Here is a 26,336-nt window from a genome sequence, read left to right on the forward strand (position 1 = left end):
CAGCAGTTATCTCTGAGGAGGGGAACTGGAATACCAGGGAAGAAGGAAAACTTATTTATTGTTTTGTATCTTTTGAATTTGGGATAATATACTGTATATTCAAAAACAATAAATCATTCACAAATTGAAAGAAAAAACCAAATGTACAGCCCCCTGGGTTCATCATGCATCACCAAAACTAATCATTAACTGTGATTATCAGTCACAGCTTCAACTAGCCTAACTTTGGTGTCCTAGCAGAGTTATAATGGAAAATGGCCGATACCGCTAAAATCAGAAAGCTTCAGCCATCTATCCCAACCAATATTGTAGTGTTCTGCGTTTTGGAGCTACCGTGGACTCAAAGATTGCCACTTCAGCTTCCTGTCATCTCCTCTTACCTACTACTTCAGGTTTGGCTTATTCTGGTTCAAACCTTTTCTATTTTCGTATTCCAAGACTTTCTTCAGTACAGCAAAGGCTCTCTGTATTAATTTCTCTGGTGGCTCAAGCTGAAAATAAGACCACCTTTCAAAACTGACCCATGTCCAAATGAGACTTGCCTTACGATGTAGGTGCTACAGGTCATTTTCTGTCCTTCCAACTACTTGGTCTAGCTCAGTATTGATTAACAAATACAGTGCTATTTTTAGGGAGATTTGCCTTTTTCTAACTCACACTTTAAATGATTTAAACAGGTTAGTGCCTAAACACAAGTATATAGCTGTCTCTTTACAGTAACGATGTAGATTTAACTGGCAGCATACTGGGAGCTTATAAAGCACCAATACATCTCCTTTTAAAATATTTCTTCTAAATTTCCTCTTTTCAATCCCAAACGAAAACAAAGCAAAAATGCATAACGAGTAGAAAACCATGGAATGTTATTCCCCGTGTGAGATTTTAGGGCAACAATAATTTTTAGTAACATCTGAGCCAAACGTTCTTACAGAATTTAGTTTATTCTGAAATAGAATACCATACAATACCAGAACGAGGCATTTAAAATTCTACAGTATTATTCTACAAGTAACTTTACAACTAGAAAGAATATATTTTATATATGGATATCAACAAAGTTTTAGTAAGTACAAAATGTACAATGTGAAGGAACAATAGTCCTTTCTGAGAAAACTAAATAATTGTGTGCCTATAAAATGATGCAAAATCTACTTTCAACACACTTTCATTCTTCATTAGGGATGGTTTAATGTTTCTGTTATTAAAAACCCAACGATAGGGGCACCTGGGTGGCTCAGTCAGTTAAGCATCTGCCTTCAGCCCAGGTCATGATTCCAGGGTCCTAGGATTAAGCCCCAAAGGGTGGGGGAGCCCCCCCCACCCGCTCAGCAGGGAGTCTGCTTCTCCCTCTCCCTCTGTGCACTCACTCTCTTTGTCTCTCTCCCTCTCTCTCAAATAAATAAATAAAATCTTTTTAAAATTTTTTAAATAATTTTTTTAAAAACCAATGGTATTAAGATATGAGGAAAAGTTATGAATTGCAGCATTGATATTCCAATACCAAGACAAGAAAAGATCTAATCATGTGAAACTTTTGGAGCTTATTTTTTCATTAGCACTTGAATAGCACATTCAAGGGTATACTTTAAAGTGTCACAAACAAAAATACCAACAATGGATATTCTGAATGACTAGCATGAAAGGATTTGTGAAATTGCTTTGCTAAAAAACAAGACACAGCAGTTCAGTTTGGATTACTTACATTTTATTTTCTGTTTTTTTGTTCTGTTTTTCCACAACATGTTCTCTTAAAATGTCAGAGAAATCCTACTTTGAGTTTCAATCACTAAACTTACACCTTTAGAGAGGTGGGTCTCATGGTAGATGGCAATTTTGTGAATAAACAACATCCTACCAGTCACAGTGCCCAGTTCTGGGAAGACAAAGGTAAAACAACCCTTCTCTCAAGGAACATAAAGAAAGTGGGCAATTAACTACTCAGGTTAGGGAACATGAACTGATGTGCAAAGGGGGGAAACATAATAAATATGATAACGTGCTTTTTCAGACTTCTAGTAATAATTGTTCTGTGAAATATTTTTATTAGGGCGTTAAGTTACATTGATTACTTTTAGGAAGTCCTTAATCATTTCACTACAAGTTAAACTGACTACAAAGCTGCCATGTTTTGGATAAAGTTGAAAGAACTATGCTTTTAAGAACAAGGTCTTGTACCACAAATTTTTGTCAAATTATGACATTTTCACTAGGAACTTGCTGTGGGGACTGTCTTCTAGATACTTACAGTAGAACTAACAAGCAGGTAATTATTACTCCTAAGCATTTGCCCTATCTTTTAACCAAATCACACCACGATTTATTAACACACTGAAATCTTATCCAAAATTAAGGCATGCTCTCCTCAGCTATAAATCAACAATCCCTTCCCAAATTTGTGTGCTGTATATAGGCAAAAAGGACTTTATCACAACCTTTATGTTTGTGTGCACAACCCTACAGGAATCTATACTTGAAACAATAGCATAAATTATAAGAGCTAGAGCTTTGACTTAGAAAGACCTGGTTGAAATCTGAGCTACAAGCCATGTGCATTAGTGCAAGTTCACCTTACCATCTGTGAAATGTCCATAAACAAATGATATGTTAGTAAAGGGTCTAGAATATGGGAAGTGCTCAGCATATGGCAGTTGCTATTGTTGTTGTTATTATTATTACTTAACAATACTTCCTCAAAAAAAAAACGATTTAATCTCATACAAAAGGCACAAATCAAATTAAGATTAAGGAATAAAGATCTAACAATGTCAACAAAACCCAATACTGGGTCTTAAATGATGCAATTTTCTTTTTGACTGAGGACGGCGGATAATCTTTTCTTAAATCATTATACACAGAACTATTTTTCTAACAAATCTTCTCAAAAGGTATGTTGTAGTGGTATTTTCAAGTGCAGTGCTGTGCAACAGAAACTTCATGACTTCTTTTCCACGTTCAAAAAAGGACAAAAAATATGCTGAAGACCTACATCAAACCCAAAGACCCAAAAGATGATAAATAAACACAGTTTTCATGAGGAAGCCCTTCATCTAAACAGTTTAGACAGTTGGGTGTAAATTAAGTTTAAGAGATCGTTCTAAAAATCAGCATTAATCAAAACAGACTGGAGTGCAGGAGCTTAAATTCATGATCAAAGAAATCAATCTATAACTTCCACTGACCCCAAACAGTAATCTCAGATTTCACATTGAAGCTGACAAAGTTACTAGCACAGTAAACAGTAGCATCTGGCTCTCATGTGGGATGGTGTATACAATGGGCTGATCCATAACTTTAGTCTACTTTAGACATTTAGATGGATGGGCTAAGAGCCCAGTGTGTTATAATAACCCTGAAAAGCTTTTGGCTCTGGCTGTGAACACATTAGCATTAACTTAAATCTGTTGCTTTGTTTACAACAAGAGATATTCGCTTGTGCTTTCTGCCTAAATGGAACCAGTTAAAGGCATCCAAGACCTTAAAGAGTGGAATTTACAACAAGGACAGCAGCTATTCACTGTATTGAGGCTCCCCTGACCATCGTTTTTGCATTTCCTCTTAGTTAGATCTGTTTAAAATAAGTGGTATCTTTATCTGAAGTCTTTGCCTCTCCGTATTAGAAACATTAACGCCCAACTTCCCTTTTCTGTTCTCTTTTTTTCCTCACATAACCTGAAACCTAAAATAAGAAATCAGCCAGAGGGATCCTTGAAGATGTCACCATTTAGAAATGTCACACATGCAGCCATTTGTTTCTGAGCTAGAGAGTGCAGGCTCTTTGGAACAGTGTTCCAATTATTCTTGTCGAAACCACTCAAAGCCACCAGAACTAATTTCTTCCAATATATCACTATAGTTTAATGCCTAGAAGGAAAGGACGTCCTCACTAGACCAGTAGAAACTGTTTATTACACATTAAGGATATAATCAGAGGTCCTCTGTATTATAGTCAAGGTTACTAAAAAATGTAATTAAACAATACCCAATCTAATGATGTGTTTGTTGCTTTTACAAATAGCATTAGCAAAGATGAATTACATGTGACATTTACTCATATTTATACTGATTTCAAACAAATATGTGATTCTCACTCTGACCAAAACTAGACCGAGTAATTAGCAGATGGATATTCTAATACCATTATGGAAGAGCATAACATTACATTACCTTTTAAATCTCAATATACTCATAAGCAGGCATTGTAATGTTCTGTATATTCTATCATTCAATCAACAAGTATTTTTTGAAATCTCTTTTAGATCTAGCTGTAATCTAAAGAGAGTAAGTTAAACTGAAACATCTCTTAAATGGTCTTAAATATGTCACCATGAATAGAGCCTGCATAAAGAAAGAACATTAATATGACTCAGAAAACTACACAGGGGCGCCTGGCTGGCTCAGTCGGAGCGCGTGACTCTCAATCTGAGGGTTGTGAGTTCAAGCCCCATGTTGGATGCAGAGAGTACTTAAAAATAAAATCTTAAAAAAAAAAAAGAAAAAGATAACTACCCAAATGAGAAGAAACTTCTCAGTGTTAGTGTGATATTTGTTTGCCATAATTGAATAATGATTTCTTTACTAATTAAAGTGGTCCACATTCCCAGTAAGGCAAGATTGGAAAACTAATAATCAGGTATTTGAGATCTTATCACATGACCTACAAAGAACACGTTACTTCCCTAAGAAAATAGAACTTAATTTTCTTTTTAGGGACTTTCCAACCTCGTACAAGATATTCTTAGGAAAGAAAAGTGAAATTGTAGTGATTTTGCTATTCCAGTAGTACCACAGCTAAATACAATGAAAAATAACCTAAAATTGGAAGAAAAAGAACACCTAATTTTGTAGGAAAATGCTTTCTCCTTGAGTTACGTTATTGCAAAAGGTGCACTGAGTGAGGAGAGCCGGGTTCTGGTCCTGATTCTGTCACTCATCACCTGTACAACTCGGGCCAGTCTCCCCTCTGTAAAATAAGGGGATGAACTGTCAGTCCTTAAGGTCTGTTCCAGTTCTAAGTCCCTAACTGCATAAGCCTTCCCTGAAAAGTAGAAATCTGGGGTGTAGACCCCTCCTGTGCATTAATCATAGCCTGCTGAAAATGACAATTAAGACATGAAGAAAACAAAGACACTAACCAGAGCTTTTGTGAGAGAGATGGGGAAATGCATGATTTCTTCCATTTCTTTTCATACTAATGTATTAATTTTAGAAGAAAAGAAATTCTAAAACTCCTACAAACTGGCATCTCTACCCTGAGAAGCAGGTGGTGTGTGTCTGCAGAGATGAGGGCTCCTTGGTTTTATAACCGAAGAATCAATGTGCCAAAGCATGGGCATCAGTTCATCAGGCTTCCCTACACAGAGATACTGTGTTTGGCACGGGGCCAAAAAAGGGGGTGTGGTCTGGGCTAGGGTGGTAAGAGTACCTCTAAAAACATTTCTCACACTATGCTCACCTACTCTCCTCCAACAAGTACCAGCTGCATATCCTATGCCCTTTGCCAGCTCTTCTGAAATGGCTAACAAAATGACAAACAGGAATAAGGACTCTTTCCAGCATAAATCTAGCTTCACTCAACAATATGGAGGGAGAACAAGATGGGGTGGGGCAGGAAAGAGGGAATCTTCATTTTTCTGTGGCTTCATTGTATTTGGCTTGTACTCTGTTTCACGGGGCTCAAACAATGAATTAGAACCTTCTCTGCACTAAGTGCTAATGCAGTTCATTGGAATAAAATGGCAAGTGAATAATCCATGTTCACAACACTATGGGTGGGGCAAGCTGTTGTCTGTTGTTTGATGTTCTGTGACTTAAGTCATCTACTGCAAAAGCCTATAAAAAAGAATAGATCTCATCTAAGCATACTCTCTTTGCTCCCATCCCACCATCTTTCCCACCCAAAAGTTTCTTCAATGCCTAAATGTTTCTAGAATCAGGCTTTGCAAAGCCTACAGTTTGTGCAGAGACTCAAAGAAAAGACTAGGGTTATTCCTAAAAACAAAACAAAACAAAAAAGAATAAATATTTTCCAATGCTTAACGACATAGCCAATTATTTACTTATTTGCTTATGTCTTTCAAGTGGACATCCTACACCTTGACCTCAAACTCTGTCAAGTGTTCGCAGAAAAGTGCCAAGGCAAATAAACAATCTCTTCTCCTAATTTTCCCTTTATAGCCCCTTCCAGCCACACTTATTTTCAGTCTCTAAAACAAATTTAGTGTTATATGCCCAGAAGGAACAATAAGATGTTACTGCATGTATTCCCTTCCTCTCCAAAAAGGCCACACCTAAACATCACGGAGGTGAGGATCTCTCCGGGTGCATGAGTGTGGGAATGTGATGCTTGTTACCAGCAAAACAACAAAAACAGTGCTTAGAAATCTGCACTGCTTGCACTTCTCACCACTCTTTAACAGAGCTTCTAACACAGGAAAAACAATTTGCTTGCTGGGAAAAGGGAGAGAGAACTCCATCATCCTTCCCTACTGGCACCTGTTTTTGCCAGTGGGCACAACCTAATATACAATGGCCCACTAAAAAGCAATATTTTAACAGCATTTCAATTTACCAGTAAATCCTCAAATCTACATACTCCTCACTGCTGGCTCACCCTGCTTTTTTTCCCATCACCTACTTACCCAAAGCAAGAAAGAGGTAGCAACCACTAAATATTTCTCCAGCACAGACACAGCCAATATCTTAACATAAACAGTGATTCTGACTAAGAGACACCACCCTCTCTCCCCTCTCCTTGCTTACCACACAGAGAACGCCAAGACCCCTCAAGGTTCTGAGGATCTGAAATCCATTAACTTTAACCAGATCTAACAAATCTATCCTACAATTACAAGAATAGAAAATGCAGTTCAGAAAAACACGTCCCATGGAGAACAAACCGAAATCAGGGCTGGGGGACGTGTGCCCATCACCACTGCCTATCAACTTCAGGATGGCATGGAAAGCCACGATGCCCAGCCCAGATCCTGGGAAAGTGTTCTACAAAGGGCTTCCAGCAACCCCCATCCACACCCACACTTCCTCCCCGCTTCCAGAATGCTCTGAATAAAGATCTTCTTTAAGTACTTACTGGGAGCAGCAGCTTCTCTCTGCACTGTGCCTGTGAGTCACGCAGCAGGAGGGGCCCCGGAGCAGGGCAAATCGGAGAGCCCCCAGCTTCCCTGCAGGCTGGTGTCTATGAGACAGCAGCCCAGGAGCCGACTTTCCCATTACAGCCTCAGACTGTAATCCATGTGCTTTCGGCGGGCCAGTCCCAGCGGCCCACAGAGGACCACATGATCTGCTCTGACATCAGATCAGCCAGACGTGACAGCCCATCCACCAGCCTCTTCTACACTCATGGGTTGCATCATTCGGGTGCCCTTGGCTTACATTTAAGCAGGTGGTACAGAGTAAGGAATTGCTGTTTTCTCACAAACTATGTTTTTGCCTGATTCCTTCTGTCTCTAACAGAAGAAAAAAATAAGCAAGAAAAGCACTTGGATTTGTTAGCAGCCAGAATTTCTCAGATACAGGGAAGTAACTGGAGCTCCACGCCTAGTTCAGGAAAGGTGAAAAATGAGCTACTGTCAAGATGCTAATAACCATAGGAGTGATTTCATCTGCAAATCACTACTACCTCCCCCCACCTTTCTGTAGAATATATATATATGGTTATATGGTTAAGTCATAAAATATTGGTGGGTTTTGTGTGAATTTTATTTAAGCTAGTTACCAGTGGCTTTAGTTCATGGAATTTCTCAGGGAGGTAACCACTAGATTCAGTGCCATGTGCAATAATCCCACTGTGAGGGGATTCACATTCAGTCCAACAGAAATTGACCTATATAGACCTAGACAGATAAGCAGGCAGAAACTCAGAATCATCTATTCATGCTTGCATTCATTCATTCAATAACCATTTATTGATCACCTACTAGGCACCTAGCACAAAGCAGGGATATTAGATTTGGAGGCAGGGTATTTGAACAATGTGCATGGTTTCAAATAAGATTTCTTTTTATTTGGCACAGGGCTTCTAATTTTATTTCTGTGATAAGTCAAAGAAGTAATAGCTTTATCAAGGATCCTTATAAAATGTTCTGTGTCTAATACTAAATCTGAAGGCTAGTAACAGAGCCATGTTTCATCTTAGTTTCATTATGATACATGGTAATACATGAAACATTTAAGCTAAGAATAACCAAACTTACTAAGCTTTTATGAAGCAAAATCACAGCCAAATAAGGAGCAGTGATCAGAAGTGTAATTCATCCCTGGCCAAGAGGAGGATTCACGTTGTCTACTTTAACTGTATTACTTCCTGTGAATTTAGTTTATCAACTGTATTTCAAACATTTATGTAGAAACAGGATCTCTCTCTAATCCCAGTTTATAAATCCATTGAATATCATGTACCTTGGTATTATTTACAATGACATAAATAGGTGTTAAACACAGTAGGTGTTCAACAAGTAGTGAGAATAAATGAATTGACTTAAACAGTTTTATTCTTCATATGGCTTGTTCCAGTAGAAAACAAATGGACATTAGTTGCTTCATGGAATCTCATATTTAATTCCTTAGTCACAAGCAATCTGACCATCTTTTCAGGAGAAAATATCACATGCTTGATACAAACAAACAGATGACTTAAATATTATATATAAAATGACAGGTTATTAGATTAATAATCATATAGCTTAATCATTATTGATTAAATTATGTCCATAATAAAGAGGATATATAGCTACTACTTAAAAACTGATATTATAGCTTTAGGAAATACATACAAAAATAGTGCAATCCACTTTAAATGTAAGGAATGAAGACAAAATAATGAAAACTAAGGTTTTCATATTTTGTGATTATTCTGTGGAAAAGAGCATATTAATAAACTAAGATACAAGAAAATAAACATGATACTTTTACTTGAGAAATATCTTTTTGTTTAGAGTTTCTTGGAATTTTTCTTACCTTTAACTTTATAAACTTTGAACATTTTTACTTTTAAGATTTTATTTATTTATTTGACAGAGAGAGCACATGAGAGGGCACAAGCAGGGGGAGTGGCAGGCAGAAGGAGAAGCAGACTCCCCACTGAGCAAGGAGCCTGATACAGAACTCAATCCCAGGACCTTGGGATCATGACCTGAGCTGAAGGCAGACGCTTAACCGACCGAGCCACCCACAGACCCCTAACTTTGAACATTTTAAAATAAGACTCCAGGTATATGTCTGTACCAATGCCCCACTTAGTGATCTTTTGCCATTATCTCTTATTTTATGGGCTAAGTAAAGTGGGAAATTTAGCCTCACAGTCAAAATGGTCCTTCCAAAATCCATACAGCTAATAAAAGTTCAATCAACTATACTACCGCTAAAACCCTCGTTCATACTACCATCATCATTCATCTCCTGGAGTACGGCAACTGTTTCCACCCTGTTCTCCAAACAGCAAGCAGAATATTCTTACACTGAATCACTCTTTTACTCAAAACCCTCCACTGGTTTCCACCTCATTTAATTCCTTGCCATGGCCTCTAAAACCCTTTGATAATATGTATAGATGTTTCTCAAGTGATTTTCCTCTCTAGTAAGTAACACTGCACATTACTCTCCTTGGCTGAGTTATTGTTAAGTAATTAACACATTTTCTGCAATTGACTTATTTCATTAAAATACATTACCAGAAAAAGAATTATTGAATCAAAGGATGTGGTCGTCTTCCTAAATAACAGGGTTTAAGCTAGATATATAGCTCCTGTCTACAGATGGCAATTCCAAGCCTCCCTTCCAGCTAGATGCGGCCTTGGTAGCAGAATTCTACCCTACTAGCTTCAGAGAAAATTGCTTGTCCTAGACTTCTTTCTCTCCCCTTCATGCAAGCTAGAACCCAGACTTGCCTGTGATCTAGCTTCAACCACATAACTTAAGCACTTAGGAAATGGCAAAGCAAGAGACTGGAAAGAACCAGGCCCCTAAACGACCACAGAAAGCAGAGTTGCCCTTCCAACCTGGACTACTTACTCTCTACCTGTTGTATGAGAGAAAAAAAAATTTTTTTTTAAATTTTACCAACATTTCACTTGGTATCTCTTTGTCACAGCATCTTAGGCTCTATCCTAGCTAGTACAAATCATTGCAACTTTTTAATATTGCATCATTATTCACATTGCCCAATTACTTAGCAGAAAGCCAAAAATCAAGTGGCATTGCCACCAATGTGTACAAGATTACATTTTTTACTGCATTCTTGTCAATGTTGAAGCTTATTTATTTTACTTATTTATTTTAATATTTTGTTTATTTATTTAATACAGAGAGAGTGAGAGAGAGAGAGAGCACGAGTGGAGGGGAGCTGCGGAGGGAGAAGGAGAAGCAGACTCACCACTGAGCAGGGAGCCCGATGTGGGGCTCCATCCCAGGGATCATGACCTGAGCCAAAGACAGATGCTTAACTGACTGAGCCACCCAGGTGCCCCAGAAGCTTATTTCTTTTAAAGAAAATCTATTAATTTGATAAAGGAAAAATAGTATATATTCTATATTTTAGTATAAGTAAGTTGAATTCAATATTTATTATCCATAGGCATTCCATCTTTTGAGAATTGCTTGTTTGTGTTTGTTTGTTTTTTTAAGTAACCTCTACACCTAACGTGGGGCTTAAAGTCACAACCCTGACATCAACAGTCATATGCTCTAGTGACTGAGCCAGCCAGGCACCCCTGTTCATGTTTTTATTTTCGTTAGAATTGTATTACTTTTCTTGTCCATTCTGTTGACCTTCATGGTTTGTCTTTCAATTCTGCTTTTGGGAAACATGTTGAAATGTTTTATTATCATCAAGTTTGTAATTTTTCTATTGAAATTTGTTCCTTTTGGAAGCTTTCTTAATGCCCACATTTTGGACCCTAAATACCATTTCCCACTAAAAAGAACCAGGACTCTTTGGGGAAAAGGCTGGTTTCAGATCTGGAGGCAGAAATATACAAGGGGAGCGTAAGACATCATTTTATGCCAGAAAGTAAGGAAACTATTGAAGAGCATAGGCATCTTGTCAAAGGCCATGGGAATCAATTTGGGGAGGCTCCTACAGGCCAACTTCATCTAGCTACTGTGGCTATGCAGAAAACGACACCAAACTTCACTTGAAACAACACATATTTTTAAAAAACTAAATAAAGAACAACATTTATTATTCTCTCAAATTTTCAGTGTGGGCAGAGTTCAGTGGGTCAGCTGGTATCCACTGTACTCGGCATCAATTGAGCATCTCAAAAGCTAAAGATTGAAATCTGAAGGCTCACTCATTCATTCACATGTTTGTTGCCTGGCCTGGAAGAGGTAAAGGATGGAACAATCAGTATTCCTTAGTCATCCCTCTATATCTCTATGTTCTCTTTCCATATGCTTTCTCTTCTCCAATGTAGTGGCTTCAGGGTGGTTGGATTTCACTGAAAGCATATATCCCAAGAAAATGCTGGGCAGAAATCACGGGGAAGTGTCAACATCACATTATAAGAAGAACACGTGGGACCAAATATATCAGCATAACCTTCTTAGGTAAATACAGTCTTTGACAATATCATAAAGAATACTATAACTGATTAATGCACTTGAATATATAAAAATCCTAATAATACTTTAACACAAAAAGAAAAAAAACACTTTTGCCACTAACTGGGATGACAGTAATACCAATTCCTTACTCGAATACTGGTAAAGAGAGAGATTTATGTATTATTCCTTTACCACATGGAACTCTATTTCAGAGTAACGATTGGCTCCACTTGATGAGGAGAAGCTTTTCTTGACAGAAGAATCCTGACTAGTGAATGCAAAGTGATTGACAAAATTGGAAAAATCACCATTTTGCAATCTATAATGGAATAACCGGCTCAGGCAAGAATCAGCAATAAGTACTAAAAGCACTGAGTATAGGGATGCCTGGCTGGCTCGGTTGGTAGAACATGTGACTCTTGATCTTGAGATCGTGAGCTCAAGCCCCACATAGGGTGGAAAGATTACTTAAAAAAAAAAAAAATGCATGGAGTATAAGGTTGACAAAGACTGGGTAATAATCTGTTGCCAAGTTGTCAACATACAGAATATCTACTTGTCTCAACAGGAAAACTCATAACTTCCTAACGGAGTGATGGTGGCAGTTTTCACATTAATCATGAATCCAGTGATGGAGGATAACATCATAAGAACAACTAGTAATATGCGACTCAGTATATGATACAATATAATGTTCACAGCATCACTCATGAAATATTCTTGACAAGAATGTTTTACCTGAAACTTCATTTTAGTCACAAATTTAGATAGAAATGTCCAGTTTACAGGAAATACAGTGGAGAGTAAACTAAAATTTCCATGAAAGTAAACAATTATATAAATCTAGAAGGCAGAATTCTACCAGAAAATTGACCCAGTCTCTTCAACAACAAAATATAATGAGGTTCTGGTTCAAGATGGCAAGATAGGAAGATCCCGAACTCATCCTCCTCCTACAGATTCACCAAATCTACAGCTATATATGGAACAATTTCCTCTGGAAAAAAGAAAAAAAAAAAAAAAAAAAACTAAAAACCAGCAAACAAGTTCCCCCTGGTGAAACAACCCACAGTCAGGAGGGAACCCAAAACAGGAGCTTCTCCCTAAAGAGTGAAGGGTTTTATGCTTTTAAGACACCCCAACTTTTAAGACCAGCACCTGAGAGATGAGCCCCCAAAACACCTGACTTTGAAGACCAGTGGGGCTTGTGCTCAGGAGATCCTGGAGCTATGTCTAAGTGAGGAACAGCTCTTAAAGGGCCTGTGTGCAGACTCACCCACTCCAGGGCCAAGAAACAGCCCTTCGAAAAGCGCCCAGACTTTATGTGAAAGAGATTCATTTCCTAATGTTAAAGCATTGGTCTGAGGGACAAGGGCCAGCTGAGATTTTTTCTGTGTAGGAGGCTGGTGGGCACCATCTTTCTGCTTTTACTCTGCACTTTTAAAACCAGCAAGTAGCATCCTTATTTTTGAATCCTTTTCCCACAGGTACCATCTTTATGCTCTTGACGGCAGGCGCCATCTTGGACATTCACCCTTTGACTTGCGACAGCCAGAAAGGGCCTTTTTTTCCTTTTTTTTTTTTTCTTTTTTGTTCTTTTTTTTTTCTCCTTTTATTGATGGGTGCCATCTTTGCAATTTCCCCTCCACTTCAATCCAGCCAGTGAGTGTCACCTTCATACACTCCTTCTGTTATACTCCAGAGCACCAGTATCTCCCAGATGGCAGCTTCTACACATTTATGGTGCTCCCGTTTTTACATCTGGTGACCTGGTTTTTGCGGCTGCCCCCCCAGGGAATGCCTCTTGATGACCTGGCTCTAGAGGCCAGAAGGGCTTGAGTCTTGGGTCCCATGGGACTGTCACAATATGAGAGACATTTCTTGGCAGACTACCCCTCCCAAGGCACCACACAGATAGCGGACTGAAACATACCCCTTGTCTTTCTGTGAAAGAGGTCTATTTTTTATCCAGGAGTTTTGGCTTGAAGGGCAGGCTTCCTGTTCAGCACATTTAAAGGAGCCTACACTACAAAGGCTGAGGAAGACAATCTTTGCACTCTTCCTTACCTCACTCCACTTCACTGGTATCTTCCAGAATGGACCTTCGTCTGGTGTCATGATTATTGGTGTTGCTTTTAGGGGCCACCTCTACATCACCTGGCCCTAGTGACCGACAGGGGTGATATTCACAAGTCCCACAGGACTATAACCAATGGAGAAAGAGCTCTTAAGTAGTTACCATCCCCATGGCTCAGCAAGAGGCAACAAACCCAGGTGCTCAATATTTCTGTGAAAGAAGCCTATTAGCTTCTCATCAGAGCTGCAGCCTGAGAGACAGGCTTTTAATTAAACACACATCTAAGGGTTGACCATAAACCTCTCCTGGGACCTCAGACGGCAGGCGCTGTCTTTGCACTCTCCTTCTGCCATGCTACAGAGCACCAGCATCTCTTGCAAGGGAGCTGTTATATGTGTTATATGTGTATGTTACATGAGTCTGCTACCCCAGTTTTTACAACTGATGCCTGATTTTTACTGCTGCTACAGAGGGGATACCTCCTGATTGGTTCTAGTGGCTGGGGGGGGAGGGTAGCTGCATTCCTGAATCCCAGGAGACTATGACAATTAAAAAGACAGTTCTTGGCAGGCTAACACCTCCAGGGCACTGCACAAACAATATACTAAAACATACCCCTTGACTTTCTGTGGAGCTTAGGCCTTAGGGTCAGGTTTCAGGTTGGGCACCATCTAGAGGCTACGGAGGTGCTCTCAGGGAACTGCTCTCAGGGAACAACAGCAATGTAAGCCAGGGAATGCTGTCTATGCAAAATCCCTCTGCCTCACTACAGCTCACTGGTATCTCCCAGAAAGGAGCCCGTATACTCGTCTGGAGCCCTAATTTTTGCAACTGTTGAAAGAAAACAACCCCATTTACAACTGCCTCAAAAAGAATAAAATACCTGGGAATAAATTTAACCAAGAAAGTAAAAGACCTGTACACTGAAAACTATAATACATTGACGGAAAAAAACTGAAAAGGACACAATTAAATGGAAAGATACTCCATACTCATGGATTGGAAGAATTAATATTGTCAAAATGTTTGCATGAACCTAAGCAATCTACAGATTCAATGCAGTCCCTATCAAAATTATAGTGGCATTTTTCACAGAAATAGAACAAAGAATCCTAAAATTTGTATGGAACCACAAAAGATCCCAAATAGCCCAAAGCAATCTTGAGAAAGAAGAACAAAGCTGGAGGCATCATGCTCCTTGATTTCAAACTATATGACAAAGCTACAATTATCAAAACTACATTATTGGCATAAAAACACACATAGATCAGTGGAACAGAATAGAGAGCCCAGAAATAAATCCACACATATATGGTCAATTAATTTATGACAAGGGAGCTACGGATACTCAATGGGGAAAGAACGGTCTCCTCAATAAATGGTGTTAGGAAACCTGGAAAGCCACATGGAAAAACATGAAACTGAACCCCTGTCTTACACCATACACAAAAATTAACCAAAATGGATTAAAGACTTGAATGTAAAACTGAAACCATAAAACTCCTAGAAGAAAACATAGGCAGTAAGTTCCCCGATGTCGGTCTTGGCGATGATTTTTTTGGATGTAACACCAACAGCACAGGCAACAAAAGCAAAAATCAACAAGTGAGACAACATCAAACTAAAAAGCTTATGCACAACAAAGGAAGCCATCAACAAAATGAAAAAGCAACCTACTGAATGGAAGAAAATATTGAAAATCAAAAATCTAATAAGAGGTTAATGTCCAAAATATTATAAAGAACTCAATAGCATACAACTCATACAACTCAATAGCAAAAAAAAAAAAAAAAAANAAAAAAAAAAAAAAAAAAAAAAAAAAAAGTAGAATCCAGTTAAAAAGTTGGCAAAGGCAGGGTGCCTGGGTAGTTCAGTCCATTGGGTGGCTGACTCTTGATTTCTGCTCAGGTCATGGTTTCAGGATCATGGTGATAGAGGAAAAGCATCAGGCTTCAAAGCTGACAGCCAAGAAAGAATTCTTGAGACATCTTTGATGCAAAAAGGTGATTTTATTAAAACATAGGGACAGGACCCATGGGCAGAAAGAGCTACAATGGGGTCATAAGGAGTGGCCCATTATATACTGTCAAGTTGGGAGGGGGTTAGGGATAGCATGTGTCTCTAAGGAATTTTGGAAGCAAGGTTTCCAGGACCTTGAGGGGGTTAGCTATTGTTGGGAAAAGGTAATTTATTACCATCTAATAAAACCTTAGTCATGAGACCCTTCAGATGTATATCGGTGCCATATGTTTGGGGGATGATTGCCAACACTCATCTTGGGGGGTTTAGAGATAAAGGAAGTTTCCAAAGGAAATTTTATATGTTAAAGTATACTTACAGGATCCTGGGGTGGGGGTGGCTTTCGGGCTAGGGTTGCCTTTTTCCCTTAGCAAATTATTAACATCGAGGTAGTTGAGTCCCTAGAAGAATGTCACTCTACCTGTTTCAAGGACTTGTCAGTGGGCTGTAGGTAGTAAGGAAATTTAATAATTTTTCTTCTGCCTCTGTTTCCCCCATCAATGGGTTCCAACCCCAAGTCGGGCTCCACACTCAGCACAGAGTCTGCTTGTCTCTCTCCCTTTGCTCCTCCCCCTGCTCATGTTCTCTCTCTCTCTCTAAAATAAATAAATAAAATCTTTTTAAAAAATTACTAGAGGCTCTGAACAGATATTTTTCCAAAAAAGAAATACATATGGCCAGCAGGTACATGAAATGGTGTTCAACATCACTAATCATCAGGAAAATGCAAACTAAAACCAAAATGAGATATCACGTCACACCTGTTAGAATGGCTTTTATCAAAAAAAAAATTTTAAAAACAAGAGATAGCAAGTATTGGCAAGGACGTGGAGAAAAGGGAATTCTTGAACACTGTGGTGGGTGTAAACTGGTACACCCATTATGGAAAACAGTATGGAGATTCTTCAAAAAATTAAAAATAGAGCAAACACATGATCCTGCAAGCCCACTTCCGGGTATTTATCTGAAGGAAATGAAATCAGTGTCTCAAAGAGATATCTGCACTCCCATGTTCATTGTAGCATTACTCACTATAGCCAAGATATGGAAACAACCTAAATGTTTGTCTACAAATGAATGAATAAACACATAATTCAATATTATTCAACCATGAGAAATAAGGAAATCCTGTCATTTGTGACAGCATGGATAAACCTAGGACATCATGCTAAGTGAAATAAGCCAGAAAGAGAAAGACAAATACTTCATGATCTCACTTACATATGGAACCCAAACAAACAAAGTCAAACTCCCAGAAACAGAGAGTAGAATGGTGGTTACCAGGGCTAGAGGGTGGGGAAAATGGGAAGTTGCTAGTCAAAAGGTATAAGTCTTCAGTTTTTGGTGGTGTTTTGTTTTTGTTTTTGTTTTTTAATTCATTTGAGAGAGAGAGACAGACAGAGAGAGCACAAGCAGGGGCAGAGGCAGAAGCAGACTCCCCTCTGAGCTGGGAGCCAGGACACGGGGCTTGTTCTCAGGACCTGGAGATCATGTCCTGAGCCAAAGGCAGGTGCTTAAACATCTCCACCACCCAGGTGCCCCCTAAGTCTTCAGTTTTAAGATATGTAAGTTCTGGGAATCTAATGTACAGCATGATGACTATAGTTAATAATACTGTATCGTAGACTTGAAACCTGCCAAGAGAGTAGATCTTAAGCATTCTTATCAGACACACACAAAAGTAAGTATGTTAGGCAATGAATGTATTAATTAACCTGCTTGTGGTAAGGTACACATAAAACAAATCATCACATTGTACACTTTAAATATATACAATTTTATTTGTCAATTATACATCAGTAAAGATAGGGGAATCAAGGATCTGTTGGCTGACTTGTTGGCCTGGCTCACTTCATTGGTTCAGGTTACCTGTTATGAAGGTAGGCAACCAACAGTAGTTGCTACAGATGCCTTCTGATTTCCTCCCTCCATTTAAAAATGTATGAAACTTGGGGCATCTGGCTGGCTCAGTAGGAAAAGCATGTGACGCTTGATCCCGGGGTCATGAGTTCAAGCCCCATGTTGGGTGTAGAGATTACTTAAATAAAACTTTAAAAAAACGTATGAAACAACTGTAAAATTTCATTTTTTAAAGGTTTTTTTAAAAATTTATTTATTTAAGTAATCCCTATTTAATCCCAACGTGGGGCTCAAACTCACAACCTTGAGATCAAGAGTTACATGCTTACTAAGCCAGGGAGGCACCCCTAAAATTTCATTTTTAAAAGAGCTTCTTGTTTCTCTGGCAACTATATGTCATTCAACACCCACCTGATGCAAATATACCTGTCTTTCCTCTGAATTTTTGAAGCCTACTTGTCCTGCAAACCATGATGGTCTGACTACGTCCAGCCCTCTTTTCCCTAGCTACTTCACATTCAGGGATGATATGGTCATAATGTCACACCCCTCCCTCAGTGCCAGTCACTTCCATGACTCCAACCTGTTCCTCCTTGGCATTCAGAATCAAGTTCTGGATATCCATTCTCCTCATTGCTTCCTGACTATTCTGAGAGGTGAAATTGCCAGCAAACCTAGTTGAGCATTCATGAAATGCTTTGTTTTCAGTGGAACAATTCTACCAAAGTTATATTTACTAGTCTCTGTGCCCATGTTTCAATTTATATTTGGAAAATATTGGCCATGTGCTCTATCTCACCTGGCATTCTTTGCTAGGTTCCCTCAATCACTAAAATTGTGTTTGATTCTCCTGCTATTCATACACAATGCTCCCCACTCCCCAATTCCTGGATTCTTTTGGAAGAACGTAGCATCTTAAAATTCATACTCTTGCCACCAACCATCTCCTGCCATACACACATACACACACAGAGAAATATATACACACAAAACAATACCACCAGAGCTGCTTCTTTTGAACAAAGCATTTTTTTAAAAACTGTAAGATCAATCATGTATTGATGATCATGGAACCTAGGTAATGGATACAAGGGGCTTTGCTACACTATTCTCTCTCTGCTTTTGAATATGTTTGGAAATCTCAGTAATAAAAAGACTTTTTGGGGCGCCTGGGTGGCTCAGTTGTTAAGCGTCTGCCTTCGGCTCAGGTCATGATCCCAGGGTCCTGGGATCAAGTCTTGCATTGAACTCCCTACTCAGCAGGAAGACTGCTTCTCCCTCTCCCACTCCCCCTGCTTGTGTTCCCTCTCTTGCTGTCTCTCTCTCTCTGTCAAATAGATAAAATCTTTAATAAATAAATAAATAAAATATTTTTTAACTATTTGCAAAATTATCATGTCATTTATAACAAACATCCATTTTACCAAATACTGCTAAACAATACAGAGATGATTAAGACATGATCTCTATCTAGGGTTACCAAATAAAAAAGAGGAGGCCCACCAAGTGAAATCTGAATTTCAGATAAACAACAAATAATAATGTGCAAGTACATTCCATGTGATCCTTGGAATATTCACTCTCTCACATTGCGCTTTTTTTTTTTTTAAGATTTTATTTTTTTATTTGACAGAGATAGAGACAGCCAGCGAGAGAGGGAACACAAGCAGGGGGAGTGGGAGAGGAAGAAGCAGGCTCACAGCGGAGGAGCCCGACGTGGAGTTCGATCCCATAACGCCGGGATCACGCCCTGAGCCGAAGGCAGACGCTCAACCGCTGTGCCACCCAGGCGCCCCTCCGGACCTTTAATTTAATCGTATTTGTAAAGACCCTTTTTCTAAATAAGGTGACACTTAAGGATTTCAGGAATTAGGACCTGATATCTTTGGGGGCCATAATTCAGCCTACTACAGCTGCTACTATGGACATCTACCAGGGAATACTGGAGAAGCAGAGAAAGAGCTGACTGACTTGAAAAGTGGAAGAAGAAGCAAATGTTAAGGAAGCCTTCCTAATAAATAAGGGGCACCTGGCTGGCTCAGTTGGTGGAGCATGTGACTCGTGATTTCAGGGTCATGAGTTCAAGGCCCACAATGTGCATAGAGCTTAAATAAATACATAAATACATAAATAGATATTTAAAATAGAGAAGGAAAAAGAAAGACTTCCAAAATCAATGTTGCCAGAGAATATAAAGAAGGAGTAATAACAACAACTAGCAATCAGACCAACCAGAACAGATATCAGCTAAAAATAACCACCACAGCCTACCAGAGAGTAAGAGTTGAGCATCAGTCTTGCTAAAAAGTGTAATGTTGGAGGCTTATTACAGGAAAATAAATAAGAAGTAGCAACTGAACGACAAAAATTCTTTATAGGTGGTTCCTAATATGCTACTTAGGGAGGCAAGAAGGCAGGAACACTTGCCCCATGTAATCTGTGGAGTATTACCAAACCTCCTATCTTACATCCAGTCATTTTTTCCCTTTCTACGCCTTCTGCATTGCTCTTCAAAATTTTCCCACTCCCTTAATTACTTTTTATCTACACAGTTTACTCAAAATTTTTACTCAATTTACTCAATAATTTACTCATTTTTTCATAAAATAAAGTGCTTCGTGCAAATAAAAATCTAGCATGTTAAGATTATATAAATTAACAATTCCCCTCTGCTCCAACTAATCTTATTTCCCAAAAATAAGCACATCAACAGACACATCAAGATCATACTGATCCAGCATATAGGACATCATTAGTTTTTGATGTAGTGTCCAACAATTCACTAGTTGCGGCGTATAACACCCAGCACTCATCACCATACATGCCCTCCTTAATACCCATCACCCAGTTACCCCATCCTCCCACCTCCTTCCCTTCTGTAACCCTCAGTTTGGTTCCTGGAGTCCAGAGTCTCTCCTGGTTTGTCTCCCTCTTTCATTTCTTCCCATTCAGTTTTCTCTCCCTTCCCCTGTGGTCCTCTGTGCTATTCCTTCTGTTCCACATATGAGTGAAACCATATGATAATTGTCTTTCTTTGCTTATTTCACTTAGCATAATCCCCTCCAGTTTCATTGATGCCTGTGCAAATGGTGGGTATTCATCCTTTCTGATGGCTGAGTAATATTCCATTGTACTATATGCTGGCTAATTGAACATAATAATAAAAGTTAACCAATTAATAAGTTACAAGTTCAGCTATGCAAGGTGAATAAGTTCTGGAGATCTACTGCACAGCATAGTGACTATGGTTAATGATACCGTACTATACTCTTGAAATTTGCAGAATAAGAGAATAAATCTTAATTGTTCACACCAAAGGGAAAAAAGTGAACTTTAAAAATATATATATATCGGGGCGCCTGGGTGGCTCAGTTGTTAAGCATCTGCCTTCTGCTCAGGGCGTGATCCCAGGGTCATGGGATTGAGCCCTGCATCGGGCTCCCTGCTCCGCTGGGAGCCTGCTTCTTCCTCTCCCACTCCCCCTGATGTGTTCCCTCTCTCGCTGGCTGTCTCTGTCTCTGTCTCTGTCAAATAAATAAATAAAACCTTTAAAAAATATATATATATATATATATATGAATGAAATGATAGGGAAAAAAGACCATACTTATCTATGTATACATAAATATATATATGCAATTATATACTTATATATTTACATAAATGGGAAGGAGCAATCATTTAGCCATTGGTAGAAAATGTTAATCAGGGTAATGCCACCTCAAGCCATGATGCTCCCAAGAAGCAGCAAGCTATGTGCCTTTGATATTATACTCTTTGGATCCAGTTCCACAGGAAATGCCTCTAATTTCTAAATTATTAATCGCATAGTGACATCCTAAATGAGGATTGGCAATAAGAGCAAAAGATAAACATCAACAATAATGTCCCCTAATCTCTCCCCAAAACGTCTACCACAACAGCCTTCTTGGTTGTCTCACAGGCACCTCAAATATAAATTATCTAAAATTGAACTTATTATCCTCCCTAGGAAACTGCTGCTCCTTCTGTTTCTCATCTCACCTAGTCGCCAAGCCAGGGAGTCACTCTTTTCCTCCACATCATATAACAAAAAAGGTCACGAAATCCTGGAAAAAAGCACTGAAATTTATAAACTTCTCTGTATTCCTGGATTAGTACAAAAAGCTCATGGTCTCCCAGACTTCCATCTTACCCTTCCCTTACCCATTCTCCACATGGCCACTGGGGCTATCTTTTCAGAACACAAATTTCACTGCAATGCACCCTTTCTTCAAACCTGTAATGAGTCCCCATGCTCTTAGAAGGGAGTCCCGAAGAGGATTCATAATATCCTAGGTTAATGAGCTCCTGCTTATCTCCCTGGCTTCATCTCATGCCCTCACAATGGGGTCTCAAGCCACTCTTACCTTTTTTTCATTTTGTTAAGAATGCATGCTTACCCATGCTGGGACTTTGTGCTGTTTCTTCTGAGGAAGAACTTTTCCTTGCTCCATTAACTCCTATTCAATGGTAGGTCTTAATTTAGTTATCAGTTTCTCCAGGAAGTCTCCCCTAATCCTCTTGGTCTGCACTGGGGTCTCTTTTCTGTGCTACTGCAGCATCCTCAGCTTGCCCCGCTATTTATTAATACTTAACAATTATAATTGTCTATTCATTTGTCTTTCATTACCACTAAGCCACAGGATCAGTTCACCTTTGTATTATCAGGACCTACCATAGTACTGAGCACACAGTAGGGTCTCAACAAATAACTGTTAAATGAATGGAACTAAATAGGTAGAAAAAGTAACGCAGAGCCTCAGTAGCAAAGTACTGTACATTTATGTTCAGGGAGGTAGTTCAGTGGATAGCTTGAGTGTAATGCACCAAATGACAGCGTGATCATTTACAGCATTTTCGTGACTTGGACATAAGACAAATAAATCCCACCCAAAAAAGGAGGCCATTCTTCTCTACAGGAAGAAAGTCAGACTATGATTCAGTTGCAAATATATGTCCTCCTATCCTTCTGAATTTATAGAGAAAGCAAAAGCAGTAATCTCCCTGATTTCTTTGGTGCCCTACACATTTCTACCGTTACCATGAATCACTGAATAGTCTTCAGCTTTTCAGGTTCAGAGCAATTTTATTATTTCGCTGAGAAGTGGAAAGTCTCTGAGGCAGACTTTCTCAACAGGGTTTCTTTGTCTGAACACAGTACACAGAAAATGGTTTGGGGGCGCCAGGGTGGCTCAGTCGTTAAGCGTCTGCCTTCAGCTCAGGGCGTGATCCCAGAGTCCTGGGATTGAGCCCCACATCGGGCTTCTCCGCTGGGAGCCTGCTTCTCCCTCTCTCCCACTCCCCCTGCTTGTGTTCCCTCTCTCGCTAGCTGTCTCTCTCTCTGTCATATAAGTAAATAAAATCTTAAAAAAAAAAGAAAAAAGAAAAAGAAAAAAAAAAAGAAAATGGTTTGAGTGATTATTTCTCAATTCTCCCAAAGACGGCAAATAACTAGTACCATTCTAAATGAAAAGAAAAGTTAATTCACTACAAACAATGGATGTTTTATAGCCATTTGGGTTTAGTTCAATCCCAGAACTCCAGAGGGCTTAAATCTCATGAAGTAAACCTAGATATAGATACAGAATGTAGATATGTGTATCTATATGTACATGTGTGTATTATATGTGTTATTTACTAACTTGCAAAAGAAAAAAACATGTCACCAAAATAGAATACAGTATCATTACTATTCATGATGAGGCTTGAAAAATACAGACTTTAATGCCAAAAGGGTTAGATTTTTTTTCAAAGGATACTCTAATTGAACTGTCATGTCTTGGTTACTCAGCCTTCCTCCCTAGAGAGATAACAGAGGGTGAGCTCTTTGAAAGAAGGAACCACATTTGTCTTGGCTTCACTTTTTATTGAGATTTGAACTCCTGGGGTGCCTGGGTGGCTCAGTGGTTAAGTGTCTGCCTCCGGCTCAGGTCATGATCCCAAGACCCTGGGATCCAGCCCCACATGGGGCTCTCTGCTCAGTGGGGAGCCTGCTTCTCCCTCTCCCTCTGCCTGCAGCTCCCTCTGCTTGTGCTCTCTCTGTCAAATAAATAAATAAAATCTTTAAAGAAAAAAAAAATTTTTAACTCCTAACAATTAATATAGTACATGGCACATACTCCTGTTCATTGACTGAATGAATGAATGGATGAATATGTTGTATCAAAATACTTCCTGAATTATTTTCTATAGATATTTCATTTCTTATATGATGTGGATTCTTGCTCATTCATTCAACAGACACCTACTATGCGCATGGGTCCTAGGCTAGGAAATGACAGGTTATGTGTTGTATATCAAAATTCATGTTTTTAAGAGTACCACTTAACACCCATTGGGATAATATTATCCAAAAAAAGAAGAACAAAGAAAGAAACAGAAAATAACAAGTGTTGCCAAGGATGTGGAGAAACTGAGACCCTTGTGCACTGCTGGTAGGAATGTAAAATGGTTCAGCCCTATGGAAAACAGTTTTGGCTATTTCTCTAAAAATTATAAAAAGAACTACCATATGACCCAGCAAACCCACTTCTTGATATATACCCCCAAAAAACAAAAGCAGGGACTCACTCAAACAGGTATTTGTATACTGATACTCATAGCAGCATTATTCACAATAGCCAAAAGGTGGAAGCAATCAAGTGTTTACTAGTGAATGGATTAACAAAATGTGATATATACATACTGTAGAATGTTAAGCAGCCATAAAAAGGAAATTCAGACATGTACTATTATATGAATGAACCTTGAAGACATTATAGTAAGCAAAATAGCCAATCACAAAAGTGCAAATACTGTATGATTCCACTTATAGGAGGTATCTAGAATAGTCAGATTTATAGGGACAGAGAGTATAAAATGGTGGTTGCCAATGGCGGGGGCTGAGGAATTATTATTTAATGAGTACAGAGTTTCAGTTCGGACATAGTAAAAAAAAGTGTCAGAAATGGATGGTGGGGATGGATGCACAACGATGTGAATGGATTTAATGTCATTGAACTGTACACTTAAAAATGGCTAAAATGATAAAGCTTATGATATATACATACCTATTTATAATTTTTAAAAATTTTAATCTAGTTGTTCTTTCTGATCCTGTCCCTGGATCTTGACATCTGTTTTATTTTAGCAACTGTAGCTCTTGTTCATCTTTCATAAAGAAAAATAGTAACCCACTTTACCTGAGCACTGGGACTCTACAAGCAACTGAGGCCAATCCTGGATTACCTCACCCTGGAATACAGGACTAGTTATCATATGTCAAGTCTCTGAATAATATCCAAAGATAAGGCCTCCGGGAATTGGATTTAATTGGATGTGTACTGCTTGCAATTAGACCTGGGGTTAGGAATGGGGCACAATGGAGAATGGTAATCATGATCCCTCCCTTATATTTGTTGAAAAGTAATGTCTACCAATAAGATGGCTTCCATAGTAGCCCAATGCTCTCTATCCCCATTTCAATTATTTTGCAGTTTAGTCTGCAAAGGAATCCAGAGGAAGTAGAATTGAATTTGCAGGGAGGCAGGAAGGTAATTAAGATTTACACAACATGTCCCAGACACTGCCATTGGTGCTTGACATTCATTATTTCATTTGATGTTCATAACAAACATATTGTTATCCTCATTTCATAGATGGCCAAATTAAGGCTCAGAACAATTAGTATTTCTCAAAGTCATATTGCTTGCAAGTCCAAGGACTAGGATTCAAACCTAATTATTTTTTGACTCAATAGCCCAGACTCATTTTATTATTCTGTCTCACGGTTGCCTATAAAGTCAATTTCTGACAATGGCACCTCCTTGAAACGAGCTATGTTACTATGAAATCAAAAATCTATACCTAAATTCTCATGTTGGCAGATAAAAAAAGTTCCTGGCAGCAAGTTTGTTCTTTGATGAAAGCACTTAAGATTGATTCCCAGCTAGAATAATTAGGATGACAGAAGAAACTGCTTCTTACCTCTGCATTTAGCACCTCCCTCGGTTCAAAAATATAAAAATTTAAAAAAATGTTTTTAAAGATTTTATTTATTTATTTGCTAGAGAGACAGCGAGAGAGGGAAGACAAGTGGGGAGAGGGGGCGAGCATGGAAGTGGGAAAGGGAGAAGCAGGCTTCAGGCTGAGCAGGGAGACCTCAGTCAAAGGCAGAGGCTTAATGACCAAGCCACCCAGGCAGCCCAAAAATTTTTTAAAAATTTGAAAAACAGAGCCACCAACTTACATTGGTAAGGGAGATTAAACCTGGTGCCTGAAAATACTACATAGAAATTCAGGCTTGGATACTGTACTCCCTTACAAGCACACTAGACCTTGCAGACTTATGTTATACTTAAATTGCATTTCCAGGAGTATTTGTTACGGGACCAGTTTTACTCAAGTGACTAAGAATGAGCAAAGCAATGAACAAATAAGGCAACTACATATTCTGCTTTTATTAATCATTTAACCAAATAAATATCTTCCAACAGATGATTTGATTCCTCTTCCAGACAACAGGAGACTTGTCTATCAAAGTACTGTATTAAATGCATAAATTCTTATAAATGAAATCTTAATTCAAAGCAACCGATTTTATAAGACATCCAAGTTAGAAATCTGTACAGATAAGCTATTAACTGCATGAAAACTTTCCAAAGGAATTTCATGACCTATAGTTTGTCTGAAAATAAAATTCACTTTGTCATAAAGTATTTCAGAGTTCCCTTTTACATTTTAATTATGTCTTCCAACCCATTGGATTGGGGCGGGGAATCAGCAATTAGTTATTCTGTAATCCCCACAGAAGAAATGTGAT

The 26,336-nt window shown here is 38.7% G+C and overlaps 1 protein-coding gene across 2 annotated transcripts in view; it reads right to left on the reverse strand.

Annotated features, from left to right (window-relative positions):
• Positions 1-26,336, reverse strand: part of ANK2 (ankyrin 2) — a 629,716-nt gene that overhangs the window by 522,468 nt on the left and 80,912 nt on the right. Inside the window, exon 1 of one of the 2 annotated variants that reach the window (XM_034671324.1) lies at positions 7,088-7,252. The exons of the other annotated variant lie outside the window; for it this stretch is intronic. The gene's annotated coding sequence lies outside the window, so the exon portion shown is untranslated. Of the gene's footprint in view, positions 1-7,087; positions 7,253-26,336 lie in introns of those variants that run through there. 2 annotated transcript variants of the gene reach the window in all.

This window comes from Ailuropoda melanoleuca, chromosome 11 (assembly GCF_002007445.2).
Source record: "Ailuropoda melanoleuca isolate Jingjing chromosome 11, ASM200744v2, whole genome shotgun sequence".
Classification (NCBI taxonomy): domain Eukaryota; kingdom Metazoa; phylum Chordata; class Mammalia; order Carnivora; family Ursidae; genus Ailuropoda; species Ailuropoda melanoleuca.